Below are 15370 nucleotides of genomic sequence, written 5' to 3'. Positions count from 1 at the left end.
TACGATTATCACTATTTTTATTGCAGTTGTTCTTATATTGCTGTTGTCGTGGCTATTGCTTGTATGTTCATGTGTTTCCATCTGTCTCTGTATGTATGGGCCCATGTGCCTGGTAAACTTTGTATCTGTTTATTTGTTCATTTGGTCTCAATGAGCTTGGTGTTACGACCTGTAACCCTGAGCTCCTAACACCCCCCTCCACTCTCACTCCCTGATCTGGAGACCTGCCCCCTCAGGAGTCCAGATTCTTGGCTGAACTCTCAAGAGGTGTAGACAGGACCTGGACAGCAGCTGGCCAGTGCTGACTCTGTAGCAAAGGAGCAAGAAGACAACGGTCGGCTGAGAGGGAATTACACTGGAGCGGTGGTGCCCCGAGGTGCAGAGCAACAGCCGTCTTCAGCAATAACAAGGCCCACCCCCAGATATCCCATAGCCTCTCCTCCAGTATTCCTGTGCAACCAGATGAGGCCGAGCATCTTCTCAGATGGCAACCACCATGGAACAGTCCTGGGACTGAAACACAGGCCCCGTGAGTAAAGGGTTTTCCTGAGATGGTACCGACCTGGGTGGAACATGGGGACTAGAAAACACACCCGCAGAGCCGGGAAACTCCTAGGGTGGGGCTGATCCAGAGAACAGCTCTACTGAGCCTAAGATGCACCTGGCCCTTAGGGGATAACCAGCCTATAGACAAAAGAGGCCAAGAGGCTACAGCCAACAACTGATTGTGCTGCGAATACACACCTGCAGATCTAAAGACAGGGCCTGAGACACAGGTTCTGGGAACTCAGATCAGCCTGTCCTCTGCAGAGGAATCTGGCAAGGTCAGAAACAAACTCCCACAGGGTTGTACCCTTCACCCAGTAACATAAACTAAGGGTGGGGCTGGAACTGAGTGAACACCTCCAGCCTCCATCAAGTGCCCGAGGTTGACAGGCCACACCACTCCCTACTGGATAAAGACAGAGAATAGTGGTCTAGTCAAGCAGACACTGACTACCCTGTGACTTAGGCAGGTGAAAACCCCTGGAGTATCTGCTTACTGCAGACAACTGACTGGGTCACAGCCCTGTGGGGCTAGCAGAGACTGGGTGTGACAGAGCTGCAAGGTGGGGAAGGAGGCATCAATCTTCCCAGACTGATCTATTTACTGGTGGCTCTTCCTGACTCCATGCAACACTGGAGCAAGCCATTTTAGAGCAGTCACCAGACACTTGTGACCCAGTTCCCAGGGACCTCTTGAACTCTCCCACCCGAGGAAGCTGCTGACTGAGACATTTGACTTGGACCTTTTGAACTGAGTCACTCACCTGGGGACTATCCAGGTGGTGCCCTGGGTGTGTGGTTATAGGAGGGTTTGATATTCCTTTTCCATTTGTTGCCTGTGGTGGGTGGGGTGACTTAATTGCTGGTTTTTCTCCACAGCTGAGACTTCAACCCAGAGTAACTATTTCACTAGGGTCACATAGAAACCAGCTGAAAACAAGTCAGAACCACTTAGCCCCTCTACACCAAACAGGGCCCCAGTTTCTCAGGCCACAGCACTGAACGGGTCCTCGACAAAACACCAGAGGAAAATCAAAGGGAGTAAAACAATCATGGGGTGGAATCAGCGGAAAAACACTGGTAACATGAATAAACAGAATAGAACAACCCCCCCAAGGAAAAATACGGCAGATGTAATTGAAGATCCCATTCACAAACAACTGGCTGAGATGTCAGAAATCGAATTCAGAATTTGGATGGCAAACAAGATTAACAAAATGGAATTAGGAATTCATGGAGAAATTCAAAAGCTGTCTCCAGAATTTAATGAATTTAAAGACAAAGCCACGAAAGACTTATACACACTGAAACAAGAATTTGCAGCCTCAAAGATATGAAAAAAACAGTGGAATCCCTTAGCAACAGAATGGACCAAGCAGAAGAAAGGATCTCCGACATCGAAGATAAAGCCTTTGAACGCTCCCAAACTCTCAAAGAGGAAGAGAAATGGAGAGCAAAAATGGATCACTCACTCAGAGAGCTCTGGGATAACTCGAAGAAGACACATATCCGTCTCATAGGAATTCCTGAAACAGATGAAGTGGCCTCACTGGGCGCAGAGGCCCTTCTGCAGGAAATTGTGAAAGACAATTTTCCAGACATGCCTAGAGAACCTGAAATTCAGACAGCAGATAGCTTCAGAACCCCAGCACGACTCAACCCCAATAAGACATCCCCCAGGCATATCATAATTAACTTCACTAAAGTTAATATGAAGGAGAAAATTCTCAAAGCTGCCAGGAGAGAGAAATCTATTACCTTCAAAGGGAAGAACATTAGAATGACTGCAGATCTCTCTGGTGAAACTTTTCAAGCCAGAAGAGGGTGGTCATCAACGTTTAATCTCCTCAAGCAAAATAACTTTCCACCCCGGATCTTGTACCCAGCTAAACTGAGTTTCGTTTACAATGGAGAAATTAAATACTTTAATGACATACATATGCTAAAGAAATTTGCCATAACTGAACCAGCTCTTCAGGATATTCTCAGACCTATTCTCCATAATAACCAACCCAATCCTCTACTAGAAAAGTAAACTCACTCGGAAACTTCTGATCAAACTCTAACTTCCACAATGGCAAAAGGATTAAAAATGCCCACTGGACTTTCAAAAAACTCAATACCCCAAATTTCACCAAACTTATCAATGCTCTCCATTAATGTGAATGGCTTAAACTGCCCTCTAAAGAGACATAGGTTAGCTGACTGGATACAAAATCTCAGGCCAGACATTTGTTGCATACAAGAGTCACATCTTAACTTGAAAGACAAATACAGACTCAGGATGAAAGGATGGTCATCCATATTTCAGGCAAATGGTAACCAGAAAAAAGCAGGAGTTGCAATTTTATTTGCAGACACAATAGGCTTTAAACCAACAAAAGTAAGGAAGGACAAAAATGGTCACTTCATATTTGTTAAGGGTAAGACTCAATATGCTGAGATTTCAATTATTAATATCTATGCACCCAACCAGAATGCACCTCAATTTTATAAGAGAAACTCTAACAGACATGAGCAACATGATTTCCTCCAACTCTATAATAGTCGGAGATTTTAACACTCTTTGGCAGTGCTGGATCGATCCTCCAACAAAAAGCTGAGTAAAGAAATTCTAGATTTAAATCTAACCATCCAGCATTTAGATTTAGCTGACATCTACAGAACATTTCATCCCAATAAACTGAATACACATACTTCTTATCAGCCCATGGAACTTACTCCAGAATCGATCACATCTTAGGTCACAAGTCTAATCTCAGAAAATTTAAAGGAATAGAAATTATTCCATGCATCTTCTCGGACCATCATGGATTGAAACTTGAGATGAGGGTGGCGCCTGTGGCTCAGTCGGGGGGCGCCAGCCGCATGTACCGAGGGTGGCGGGTTCAGACCCGGCCCCGGCCAAACTGTAACCAAGGGATGGCCGGGCGTTGTGGCAGGCGCCTGTAGTCCCAGCTACTCGGGAGGCTGAGGCGCGAGAATCGCTTGAGCCCAGGAGTTGGAGGTTGCTGTGAGCTGTGTGACGCCATGGCACTCTACCGAGTGCCATAAGGTGAGACTCTGTCTCTACAAAAAAAAACAACTTGAGATGAGTAACAACAGGAATCTTCATACACATACAGAAACATGGAAGTTAAATAACCTTATGCTGAATGATAGCTGGGTCAGAGATGAGATCAAGAAGGAAATTGCCAAATTTCTGGAACAAAACGACAATGAAGACACGAACAATCAGAACCTCTGGGACACAGCAAAGGCAGTTCTAAGAAGGAAATTTATAGCACTGCAAGCCTTCCTCAGGAGAACGGAAAAAGAGGAAGTAAGCAACTTAATGGGACATCTCAAGAGACTGGAAATGGAAGAACAATTCAACCCCAAATCCAGTAAAAGAAAAGAAATAACCAAAATCAGAGCAGAACTAAATGAAACTGAAAATAAAAGAATAATACAACAGATCCATAAATCAAAAAGCTGGTTTTTTGAAAAGGTCAACAAAATAGATAAACCTTTGGCCAACCGAATCAGGAAAAAAAGAGTAAAATCTCTAATCTCATCAATCAGAGATAACAAAGGCGAAATAACAACAGACTCCTCAGAAATACAAAAAATCCTTAATGAATATTACAAGAAACTTTACTCTCAGAAATACGAAAATCTGAAGGAAATCGACCGTTACTTACAAACACATCACCTTCCAAGACTTAATCAAAAACAAGTGGAAATGTTGAACAGGCCCATATCAAGTTCAGAAATATCATCAACCATACAAAATCTCCCCAAAAAGAAAAGCCCGGGACCAGATGGTTTCACGTCAGAATTCTACCAAACCTTTCAAGAGGAATTAGTACCTATACTACTCAACCTGTTCCAAAAGGTAGAAAAAGAAGGAAGACTACCCAACACATTCTATGAAGCAAACATCACCCTGATCCCCAAATCAGGAAAAGATCCAACGAGAAAAGAAAATTATAGACCCATATCACTAATGAATATAGATGCAAAAATATTCAACAAGATTCTAACAAACAGAATCCAGCAACATATCAAACAAAACATAAATCATGACCAAGTCGGTATTATCCCAGGGTCTGAAGGGTGGTTCAGTATATGTAAATCTATAAATGTAATCCAGCACATAAACAAATTAAAAAACAAAGACCATATGATTCTCTCAATCGATGCAGGAAAAGCTTTTGATAACATCCAACATCCATTCATGATTAGAACACTTAAGAAAATTGGTATAAAAGGGACATTTCTTAAACTGATAGAGGCCATCTACAGCAAACCCACAGCCAATATCATATTGAATGGAGTTAAATTGGAACCATTTCCACTTAGATCTGGAACCAGATAAGGCTGCCCATTGTCTCCACTGCTCTTTAACATTGTAATGGAAGTTTTAGCCACCACAATTAGGGAAGAAAAGGCGATCAACGGTATCCACATACAGTCAGAAGAGATCAAACTTTCGCTCTTAGGAGATGATATGATTGTATATCTGGAAAATACTAGGGACTCTACTACAAAACTCTTAGAAGTGATTAAGGAATACAGCAGTGTCTCAGGTTACAAAATCAACATTCATAAATCGGTAGCCTTTATATATACCAACAATAGTCAAGTTGAAAAAACAATTAAGGACTCTATCCCATTCACAGTAGTGCCAAAGAAGATGAAATACTTGGGAGTTTATCTAATAAAGGACATGAAAGATCTATATAAAGAGAACTTTGAAACTCTAAGAAAAGAGATAGCTGAGAATGTTAACAAGTGGAAAAATATACCATGCTCATGGTTGGGAAGAATCAACATTGTTTAAATGTCCATACTACCCAAAGCAATATATAATTTCAACGCAATCCCCATGAAGGCTCCACTGTCATACTTTAAAGATCTTGAAAAAATAATACTTGGTTTTATATGGAATCAGAAAAAACCTCGAATAGCCAAGACATTACTCAAAAATAAAAACAAAGCAGGAGGAATCACGCTACCAGACCTCAGACTATACTAGAAATCGATAGTGGTCAAAACAGCATGGTACTGGCACAAAAACAGAGAAGTAGATGTCTGGAACAGAATAGAGAACCAACAGATGAATCCAGCTACTTACCGTTATTTAATCTTTGACAAGCTAATTAAAAACATTCAGTGGGGAAAAGATTCCCTATTTAACAAATGGTGCTGAGTGAACTGGCTGGCAACCTGTAGAAGACTGAAACTGGACCCACACCTCTCACCATTAACCAAGATAGACTCTCACTGGATTAAAGATTTCAACCTAAGACATGAAACTATAAAAATACTAGAAGAGAGTGTAGGGAAAACCCTTGAAGAAATTGGGTTGGGCGAGTTTTTTATGAGAAGGACCCCCCGGGCAATTGAAGCTGCTTCAAAAATACACTATTGGGACTTGATCAAACTAAAAAGCTTCTGCACAGCCAAGAACACAGTAAGTAAAGAAAGCAAACAGCCCTCAGAATGGGAGAAGATATTTACAGGTTATGTCTCCGACAAAGGTTTAATAACCAGAATCCACAGAGAACTCAAACGCATTAGAAAGAAAAGAACAAGGGATCCCATCGCAGGCTGGGCAAGGGACTTGAAGAGAAACCTCTCTGAAGAAGACAGGCGCATGGCCTTCAAACATATGAAAAAATGCTCATCATCTTTAATCATCAGAGAAATGCAAATCAAAACTACTTTGAGATATCATCTAACTCCAGTGAGACGAGCCTATGTCACAAAATCCCAAGACCACACATGTTGGCGTGGATGTGGAGAAAAGGGAACACTTTTGCACTGCTGGTGGGAATGCAAATTAATACATTCCTTTTGGAAAGAGATATGGAGAACACTTAGAGATGTAAAAATAGATCTGCCATTCAATCCTGTAATCCCCCTACTGGGCATATACCCAGAAGACCAAAAATCACACCATAACAAAGATATTTGTATCAGAATATTTATTGCAGCCCTATTCATAATTGCTAAGTCATGGAAAAAGCCCAAGTGCCCATCGATCCATGAATGGATCAATAAATTGTGGTATATGTACACCATGGAATATTATGCAGCCTTAAAGCAAGATGGAGACTTTACCTCTTTCATGTTTGCATGGATGGAACTGGAACATATTCTTCTTAGTGAAGTGTCTCAAAAATGGGAGAGAGAGTACCCAATGTACTCACCCTTATTATGAAACTAATGTAGGACCTTCACATGAAAGCTATATCCCAGTGATAACCTAAGAATAGGGAGAAAGGGGAAAGGGAGGGGCGGGAGGGGGATTAATGGGATTATACCTGCGGTGCATCTTACAAGGGTATATGTGAATCCTAGTAAATGAGGAATGTAAAGGTCTTAGCAAAATAACTAAGAAAATGCTACAAAATCTATGTTAACTAATGTGATGAAAATGTGTCAAACGATCTATTAACCAAGTGTATGGTGCCCCACGATCATACCAATGTACACAGCTATGGTTTAATAAAAATAAATAAAAAAAAATAAAAGCATATGAGGGTTTAATTGTTCATACATTTCTGTATACCATAGGAAGCAGCAAAGTGAATACATGTTGTTATTCTCGTTCCCTAATACAGAAAATGATGGAGATCTTTACTCTTCCACTCTCACTACATGAAGCACTGTTATCCACTAACCTTTGCTAGCACATTCTAGGGAGAAATGTTTACATTTTTTCTGTCTTAAGAAACCGTGGTGAAATCATGTTATTGTCATTTACATTTTCTTCTTACAAATTTCTCATAAGGTATATTAAATGCTTATTGATAATATGCATTCCCTCTATAATTTTATTTTTTTATTGTTGTTGTTGAGACAGAGTCCCTGAGCAGAGTGCAATGGCATCATAGCTCACTGCAACCTCAGACTAGGTGCTGTGGGCATCCTGCTGCCTCAGCTTCCGGAGGCCACTGGGTTTACAGCTGCTCACCTAGGTGCCCAGCTGGATTTTTCATTTTTTTAGGAATCAGGGCCTCACTCTCACTCGGGCAAGTCTTAAACTCCTATGCTCAAGCAATTCTTCCTCCTCAGCTTCCCACGGTACGACAGGTGTAAGCCCCCTCGACCAACCCCTCTATAATTTTAATATTGGTTACTAACAAAAGAAATTCTCTACCTTGTTAATGATATTTGCCTAGTTTTAAGCTTTTTTATTTATTTTGGTTGATCTTATTTTATTATAGGATATTAAACCTAATTATTTATTGCCATTTGTGTGACATTTATTGTGTATATTTCTTTCAGATAGAGTCTCACTCTGTCACCCTGGCTAGAGTGCCATGGCATCATGATAGCTCACAGCAACCTCAAACAGTTGAGCTAGGGCAATTCTTTTTCCACACCCTCCTGAGTAGCTGAGACTACAGGGGTATGTCACCAGCCTTGGGTAGTTTTTCTATTTTCAGTAGAGACAGGGTTTCCTTCTGCTGGCTAGTCAGAAACCCCTGAGCTCAAGCAATCTCTTGCCTCTGCCTCCCAGAGTGCTAGAATTACAGGTGGGAGCCTCTGTGCCAGGCCACATTTGTTCTATTTTATTTACACATTTTTATAGGCATTTGACACTGGGATTATCCAATATTTATAAGTGTACTAAATTTTGATGTAGGAAAAATAATAGCACATGGCTTTCTTTTGTACTTTGCCAAATAATTTCCAGATTACAGAGCATGAGATAAACATTAATGGTTTTGAGTATTTAAATTTAGGTAATTTTGCATTTTATACAATAACATTTGTTGTAACTGCATGTGTGGGTTACAGGTCTGATGTCTCTTCACTTCTTCATCCTCACTTTGAGTTTACCAAACCCACAGCTCTCCTTGTAGTTGTAAGATAGCATTTTATCATTCCGGTAGATGAGAATAATTTAATGATGATAAACAAGAAGTCAGTTTAAAATCAGAACATTTCTTCAAATACAAGCTACATGTGCAATACAATTTTTAGTTTACATGTTATAGTTGTGTTGGGACATGAAGTTTAACAGTAAGAATTGATGAGCTACTAATAGAGAGCAGGCCTGAGAATTTATGAAATAGGCTTCAGTTCTGATCTCAAACTGCCATAGATATCAATTAACTACATCTTGGAAAATAGTAATTAAAAGAACAATAGAGAATGATATAACCTATTCTTATAAAAATATGTCCATTTATAAATTCATAGGAATTATCCAGAAGAATAAACACTAACTCTTTTTTTTTGTAGAAACTCTGGCCCTGGGTAGAGTGCCATGGCATCACACAGCTCACAGCAACCTCCAACTCCTGGGCTTAAGCGATTCTGTTGCCTCAGCCTCCCAAGTAGCTGGGACTACAGGCACCCGCCATAACGCCCAGCTATTTTTTGGTTGCAGTTCAGCTGGGGCCGTGTTTGAACCCGCCACCCTCGGTATATGGGGTCGGCGCCTTACCAACTGAGCCACAGGCACCGCCCAACACTAACTCTTAACAGAGTCATCTATGAATAAAGTGACATTGGAGAAAAGGGGAGATTTTCTCCTCATGAAAATCTATGTAATTTGCCTTTTTTATGGTAGACTCTGCTACATACCTCATTCCTAAATATCACTATATTCATATTCAAAGTACTCCCCTTGGGAAGCTATATCCTGATGCCAGTGCCTAATGTACTCTTCCAAGTGATTTTGGAATTCTTTTATTCCTTTGAATTCCATCAAAGCTGTTGTTGTATTACACTTGATATTCTCAATATCACTACTTGTCTATTTTTTCCCAATATTTCCTTTATCTTCAGACAACAAAAATGTCATTGGGGGCCATATCAGGGGAGTAAAGAAGGTTTTCCAATACAGTTACTTTTGTTCACTGGCTAACTACTCCCTCACAGACAATGTCATATAAACTGGTACACTGTCATGATGTTAGACCCAAGAGTTGGTAACCAAGATTTTCAGATGAGATTGTTCTAATTCTTGGCTCGGCACCTCTACCTCAAACAGCTAAGGTGCCAGCCACATACACCAGAGCTGGCAGGTTCAAATCCAGCCTGGGTCTACCAAAACAACAATAACAACTATAACCAAAAAATAGCCAGGCGTTGTGGTGGGCACCTGTGGTCTCAGCTACTTGGGAGGCTTAGACAAGAGAATTGGAGGTTGGAGGTTGTTGTGAGCTGTGACGCCAGGGCACTATACCCAGGGTGACAGCTTGAGGCTCTGTCTCAAAAGAAAAAAAAGAAAACCCACAAAACACCATCCAAGAACAAAAATAAACATCACCCAGCAAGACACCAACACATGTCAATGAAAACACAACTGTGAGGCCCTGATACACCAAGATTAGAAAACCTTGCAGAGTTGTTTGAACGCTGCTGCCACTGGAAGTGCACGGTGGCAGATCTCAAATGAATTTTTTTTTTTTTTCTTGTAGAGACAGAGTCTCACTTTATGGCCCTCGGTAGAGTGCCATGGCATCATACAGCTCACAGCAACCTCCAACTCCTGGGCTTAAGCGATTCTCTTGCCTCAGCTTCCCGAGTAGGTGGGACTACAGGCGCCGGCCACAACGCCCAGCTATTTTTTGGTTGCAGTTCAGCCGGGGCTGGGTTTGAACCCGCCACCATTAGTATATGGGGCCGGCGCCTTACCAACTGAGCCACAGGTGCCGCCCTGAAATGAATTTCTTTACAATGAGAAAAAGATTAAAAAGTAAGAGTTATTACCATTTGGTATTTGGGTAACAAATTGACTTTCATCTGTATTTGTAGCATTTCTTATTTTCACAGCACAAATTTGTGAAAGCCAAGGAAAAAAATTAAGGCAGAAAAGTCACTGCTGCAAAACATGAGATGATGAGTGGCGCCTGTGGCTCAAAGGAGTAGGGCACTGGCCCCATATACCAGAGGTGGTGTGTTCAAACCCAGCCCCGGCCAAAAACTGCAATAAATAGATAAATACATACATAAATAAAAAATAAAAAAAAATGAGATGATTATCTTTATAGGATAAGAAACATTCTTGGTGAAAACTAGTCAGAAACCCACCACTGCTCCAGCTCACTTGATAAACCTAACATCTGCAAAGGGGAATCAGAGGACAGAGAAAGCCAAGGATTACTTCTCTCTTTCACCAAACTCGTATTTGTGCAAGTTTCCTATTATGAAGTACAAAATGGACTGAAAATGGAGCGTGTATCCCTGGGGATACAGGCAGAGGGACACCAAGTAGAACACAAAGTAATTGTATATTAAAGATACAATTTCAAAAGAATAGAAGGGTTAGGTACCATCAGATGAGAATCCAATACTACTTTATTTACTACCCTTAGGTCTTGGACAGTAAGTAGTCATCTGTTCCAGGCTTTTCAATGAAAACTATAGGGGTGTTATATGAAGATTGGTAGGGCCTTTTGGGCCCATACCCCATAAAGTTGTCCATCAAAGGGACTATGTCTATTAATGCTTCATGTTTAAAAGGGTATAGGCTTTTTGTGGTGGTTGAGCTTCTGATTTAAAGTAGACCTCAGATGAAGTGGTCCTGGGGACTTTCCTAGGGATACCCTCTTCCCAGACAGAAAAGTTTACCTGGGTGTTGATTTCTTCTGGCCATTTGTCCTTATCCTTCCTGCGCAAGATCCAAGGTCCGCAGCAGCAGGCCGATGATGCAGAGGACAGAGCCAAGTGTCTCCAGCGGAAAGTGGAGGGAGAAAGGTGGACCCGGAAGCAGGCCAAGGCTGAGGTGGCCTCCTGGAACCGCAGGATCCAGCTGGTTGAAGAGGAGCTGGATCGTGCTCAAGAGCGCCTAGCCACTGTCCTGCAAAAGTTGGAGGAAGCAGAAAAAGCTGCTGACAAGAGTGAGAGGGGTATGAAGGTTATTGAAAACCGGGCCGTAAAAGATGAAGAGAAGATGGAACTGCAGGGAATCCAGCTCGAAGAAGCGAAACATATTGCAGAAGAGGCAGATAGGAAATATCGAGAGGTGGCCCTTAAGTTGGTCATTATTGAAGGAGACTTAGAACGCACAGAGGAATAAGCCGAGCTGGTGGAGTCCCGGTGCCGAGAGATGGATGAGCAGATCAGACTGATGGACCAGAATCTCAGGTGTCTGAACACTGCTGAAGAAAATTATTCTCAAGGGCGGCACCTGTGGCTCGGTCAGTAAGGCGCCGGCCCCATATACCGAGGGTGACGGGTTCAAACCCGGCCCCGGCCAAACTGCAAGAAAAAAATAGCCGGGCGTTGTGGCGGGCGCCTGTAGTCCCAGCTGCTCGGGAGGCTGAGGCAAGAGAATCGCCTAAGCCCAGGAGTTGGAGGTTGCTGTGAGCTGTGTGACACCGTGGCACTCTACCGTGGGCCATAAAGTGAGACTCCGTCTCTACAAAAAAGAAAGAAAAGTATTCTCAAAAAGAAGACAAATATGAGGAAGAGATAAAGATTCTTACTGATAAACTCAAGGAGGCAGAGACCCGTGCTGAGTCTGCTGAGAGATCTGTAGCCAAGATGGAAAAGACAATCGATGATTTGGAAGATAAACTGAAATGTACCAAAGAGGAGCATCTCTGTACACAAAGGATGCTGGACCGGACTCTGCTTGACCTGAATGACTAGAACATCCCAGTCCCCCCTGCGCCACTTCTCCCTCTGACCCTGACTCCTCCTGAGGCCAGCCTGCCTGAAGCTGACCTTTAAACTGAGGGCTGATCTTTAATTGGAAGGCTGCTTTCTCCTTTCTCCGCCCCCTCCATCCCCTACCCACCCCACTGCCATGTCTTTTTTGGCAAACTATCTCTGTCTCTTCCTAGAAATTCCAGCTGGGCTAGAGGCTGAGCATCCTCGGGAACAACATTTAAGGGAATGTAAGCACAATGCCAAATGTCTTTAAAAGCATGTTGTGATGTACACATTTTGTAACTACCTTTTTTTGTTGTTCTGGCAACCATTTGTAAAACATTCCAGATACTTCCCCAGCTCTTGAAGCAGCAATCTAATCCCTTTCTCACTTTTGAAAGATGACTTTTCAGTTTAATTCATATTGCCCTCTTCTTAAAAGAGGGGGGGGGAAGGTATGGGCCTGCCTTACTGAGCACCAGAGCCCAGGGAGAGACTCCTCTATGGACAACCTCACTTCTCAAAGTACCAGCCAAACCAGCAAGATGATCCCAGGAGGAGTTAGCCAAACAACAAAAACATGCTGTGAGGTTTTCAGCTTTAAGATATCTTTGGACAACTTTTATTTTTTTCCTTAGAAGTGACCAAATTAAGATGGTAAGACCTCTGAGACCAGATTTTTATCCTGTCTCTACCCCCTTGCCAAGGACTTAGAGAATGGATCATGTGCTCCTTATGTTGAGTGGACCACATAATTGCTGTCCTGCCTTCTTAAAGAAAATTGTTTTTGCCACTCATTTAGTTATATGAAACTCATCTCATTACCCTTTCTGGGTCTGAAGCTGCTATGTCAAAAAGTGCCATCTCCTTGTACTTTGCAACAGTCTGTGCTGGAGAAATCTTGAATGGCTTATGTACAAGATTCTAAAAATTTTATATTATTTGAAACCTTGCTTCGTTTGGTTTGGGGCACCCTGGCCCCCGCAACTGGCTGTGAGAGCTCTCTACTTTGAGCTGGCAGTGTACTGAAAACCTTTTAAAGTTTCTTTCCCTGCCCAATCTCCGCTTTTTGGTGAGGTTTCTCTGAGGGAGGCCTATTAGTTGTACATTCTGCAGCTTATTGGCTTAAAATGTACTCTCCTTTCATGTGGTGTCTTTGGGGCCAATGGGGACAAAGAAAAAACCAGTAGTGCAACTGCTTGGATACTGAATATTGATATATGTATTTTTGAAATAAAGAACCAGTCCCCCCAATAAATAAATAAATAAATAAATAAATAAATGAATAAACAAAAGGTCAGTTTATTAAAGGACACTCTAGAGAAGGAAGACACTACATTTTCATGTAGAGAAGACCTTGGGTTTAGTAAGATTTTTCCCCTTTATAGAGATTTTCCAATTCTATGTTAAGTGGTATGGGGGTAAAATATTCATGATTTTTCCTGGAAAGGGAAAAATCTTCCAGAATGGAGAGTCCTCCCATTTCTATCCCTATAATCCATATCCACATGTTGTCGTTTTATTTGTAAAGTGTGATAGAAGTGGTGTGAATTTTATTATACTATAGAAAATAGGTCACTTGCAGCTGCCATCACCTTAATTGTATACCTGCTTCAAAGATCCCTTTTTCTGGCCTTGGTCATATCTCCACATTGTGGCCTCTCTACCTCTGAGGCCCATTTTTTGTAGGGAAAACATCAGGTTTTGGAAGCTTTCTTCAAATGCCAACGTTTTTTCCATGGAAGGCCCCCCTAGTTAATGTGTTTCTCTTGTTAAGGACAAAAAAATTCCCAGTATCATTTATCATTTCCCCTTGTCTCTCCTTAGACCTATTGAACAGTATAAACAAAATTTTAAGGCCTTGAGACATGATTGAGATTTCTAGAGTATTTCTTCCATATGAATTATGATTAGAAAAGTGTGAGGAATATTTAAAAACATTTTCTCACTCTTCACATATATAGAATTTTGCTAGGAATTCTGTTAGGTACTGAAATGTGTGAGATTATAGGATTTGACACTTCAAATTTGTAGGGATTTTTCTCTGTTATATAAAGTTTTCATATATAGAATGGTTTGAGGACAAGTTAAACACTTGTTAAGTTCTTCACATTTGTACAGTTTTTATTCAATAATTTTTTTGTGGGGTAGTGCTTGTGGCTCAGTGGGTAGGGTGCCAGCCCCATATACTGAAGGTGGCGGGTTTGAACCCGGCCCTGGCCAAACTGCGACAAAAAATAGCCAGGCATTGTGGCCAGTGCCTGTGGTCCCAGCTACTTGGGAAGCTGAGGCAGGAGAGTTGCCTAAGCCCAAGAGCTGGAGGTTGCTGTGAGCTGTGATGTCACAACACTCTACCGACGGTGACATAGTAAGCCACTGTCACAAAAAACAAAAAGAATTCTATTATGTAAAAAAACTGTCACTACTGGCATAACATCTTCATAATGTTACCGTTTTTCTCTGCTATGATTTCTCTTATGTTTTACTAAGGGCTGAAGACCACTGAAAATTTTTGCCACATCATTCGCATTTGTAAAATTTCTTTCCAATCTGAATTTTCTTATGTGTTGTAAGGTTTGAGCTCCAGTAAAAGGCATTACCACACTGTTCACATTTGTAGAATTTCTCTTCATTGTGAATTCTTTTATCCTTAGCAAGCCATGAACACCAGGTAAGGATACTTCCACATTCTTCATATTTGTAGGGTTTCTGTCCTGTATGATTTATTTTATGTACAGTGAGGTTTGAATGTGAATAAAGGGTTTGCCACAGTGTTCATATTTATAAGGTTTCTCCCTTGAATGAATTCTTGTATTTTAGAAAGGTTACACACTAATTAAAGGTTTTACCACATTCTTGACTTTGTAGGGTTTCTCTCCAGAATGAATTCTTTGGTGCACAGAAAGGTGTGAGTTCCGGTTAAAGGCTTTGCCACATTCTTGACATTTGTAGGGTTTCTCTCCAGAATGAATTCTTCTATGTACAGAAAGTGTTGAGTACCAGTTAAAGGTTTTTCCACATTCTTCACATTTGTAGGGTTTCTCTCCAGAATGAATTATTTGATGTGCAAAAAGGGATGAACTCAGAGTAAAGGCTTTGGCACATTCTTCACATTTCTAGGGTTTCATTCCAGAATGAATTCTCGGATGTTTAGTCAGGGTTGAACTATTCTTAAAGGCTTTGCCACATTCTCCACATTTGTAAGGTTTTTCTCCAGAATGAA

At 41.4% G+C, this 15370-nt stretch overlaps 1 pseudogene; it reads left to right on the top strand.

Annotated features, from left to right (window-relative positions):
• Window positions 1-10722: 10722 nt before the first annotated feature.
• LOC128572580 (tropomyosin alpha-3 chain-like) lies at window positions 10723-14137 on the top strand (annotated as a pseudogene).
• The last annotated feature ends 1233 nt before the right edge of the window (window positions 14138-15370 follow it).

This window comes from Nycticebus coucang, chromosome 20 (assembly GCF_027406575.1).
Source record: "Nycticebus coucang isolate mNycCou1 chromosome 20, mNycCou1.pri, whole genome shotgun sequence".
Lineage (NCBI taxonomy): Eukaryota > Metazoa > Chordata > Mammalia > Primates > Lorisidae > Nycticebus > Nycticebus coucang.
The sequence above is the reverse complement of the archived record's forward strand: the minus strand, read 5'-3'. Positions and strand labels throughout refer to the sequence as shown.